The 1,956-nt window shown below is 43.3% G+C and overlaps 1 protein-coding gene and 1 pseudogene across 5 annotated transcripts in view; one reads left to right on the top strand and one right to left on the bottom strand.

Moving 5' to 3' along the window:
- Positions 1 to 1,956, top strand: part of Rnf111 (ring finger protein 111) — a 97,880-nt gene that overhangs the window by 54,019 nt on the left and 41,905 nt on the right. The window lies entirely within an intron of this gene.
- Positions 1,365 to 1,756, bottom strand: LOC101572760 (annotated as a pseudogene).

The following is a 1,956-nucleotide window of genomic DNA, read 5'->3' as shown; positions in this document are numbered from 1 at the left end:
GCAGAACTGGGATCTTTTTTTTTTTGGTGGAACCGGGGATTGAACTCAGGCCCTTGCGTTTGCCAGGGAAGCGCTTATTCCACTGAGCCATCTCTTTGGCCCTAGTCACATTTTTAATGTAATATTATTTTTACTTAAAAGAATGGTAAATTGAGTATTATTCAGCTGTAAAGAAAAACTCGAGACTTTTATAGGTTTTTACTTTTTTAGGGGGAGGTGGGGGACAGGGTCTCAATATGCAGCTCAGGATGGCCTTAACTAAGCTAACTTTGTAGCCCAGGGTGGTCTCCAACTTGCAAGAACACTCCTGTCTCAGCCTCCCAAGTGCTTGGGATTGCCTCCCAAGTGCTAAGATTACAGGCATGTTACTTGTTTTGTGTCAGTAGATAAAAGTCACATAGTAAAACATCTTTGGGGGTCTATGGTAAATAATTATTATTTGCAAACTGCTGCAAAGAATTAACACAGTTGTAGGAGTTGTCCTTGTTCAACTTCGCTTCTCCTTTTTTTTTTTTTTTCTTTTTTCTTCTTTCTTTTTGTGGTTCTGGGGATTGTGCCCAAGGCTTTCTACTGATCCACAACCCCAGGCTTTTTTATTTAAATTTAAATTATTTACTTATTTATTTTATTTTTTGGTACTGGGGATTGAACTCAGGAAGTTGCTTGCCAGCTGGGGAAGTGCTTATGCTGTTGAGCTGTCTCCCCGGCCCTTTTAATTTTTATTTTGAGGGTTTTGCTTAGTTGCCTGGGCCAGGCTCAGTTTGTGACCCCCTACCGCAGCCTCTCCGAGCTGGGGTGTACATATGTGTCTGTGCTCAGCAGCCTTGGGGTCTTTTCTGTGCTCAGCAGGCCCTTCTGCACTGGACCTCTGAGCATCAGCATTGTCTTCTCTACAAGATAGCAGCCCTGGGCCTGGGAGATGGCTCAGTGGAATAAGCACTTCCCTGACACGGGCAAGGGCCTGAGTTCAATCCCTTGTTACACAAAAACAAAACAAACTGTGTGTTCATGGCCAGCTGCATGCTTGCCACTGCAGGGTGCACAGTAGAGACCAAAGCATTCTCTGGTAGTGGGAAACTGAAAAAAGGAAAAAAAAAAAGGCTGATGATGAGGCAAATGATGAGGACAAATCAAAGAAGGAGAAAAGTAGGTTTAGGTATACATGCAGAATAGTTTGTATGAATATATTGTCTATTTGTGCTGGTCTTTTGAAAGGAGCAGTTAATGCTGAAGATTTTCTTTAACTTTTTTCTTCCTTTGAATTTCTTATAACATCTTTTTTTTTTTTTTTTTTTTTTTTTGACAGTCACAGTGTGATTTTAATCAGGTTCCAGGATGACGGGATTGTTCCCAAAAATGCCGGCAGATGCAGGGTGGAGTGGGAGAAATTTCCAGAAGACTCTGCTGGGCCTACTTGGTCCAGCTGACTTTGGGGATGTCGTAGTGCTCGGTGAGGGTGTCCAGGTGCCTATTGAAGTCCACACACTGCTTGTAGGTTTTGGATGCTTTCTTCAGGATCTTCTCCATTTGCTGCTTCTCCTGCCTGCATCTTCTCGAAGGCTGCCTGTGGGTGTCCACATGTCCAGGCAGTGCTGCTTCTCTTTGTGGTTCTTCTTTCTGGTTCCCATCGCCTCCAGGAGCTTTGCCTTGTCCTTGCCCTCCTCCTTCTTCTTCTGCTTGGTCATACTGAGCTTTGTGACGCCTTTCAGCTTCTGGGGCCCCTTTTGGACTGCTCATAGGCCTCCATAGCACTGACCCACAGCTCCCAGAGCACAGGGCCACACTGCCTCAACATCTTTGTTGTGTTGTGTTGTGTTGTGTTGTTTTTTCTTTAAATGCATCTTACATATTTATATGTGGTTATCTGAATATAGGATCATGTAATATAACAGACATTGATGAATTCCCATTGTTTAGTGAAATCTTGTATTGCTTCTAATGCTGGGTTTTTTTTTT

Source organism: Octodon degus, unplaced genomic scaffold (assembly GCF_000260255.1).
Source record: "Octodon degus isolate 3935 unplaced genomic scaffold, OctDeg1.0 scaffold00026, whole genome shotgun sequence".
In the NCBI taxonomy this organism is placed as follows: domain Eukaryota; kingdom Metazoa; phylum Chordata; class Mammalia; order Rodentia; family Octodontidae; genus Octodon; species Octodon degus.
The sequence above is the reverse complement of the archived record's forward strand: the minus strand, read 5'-3'. Positions and strand labels throughout refer to the sequence as shown.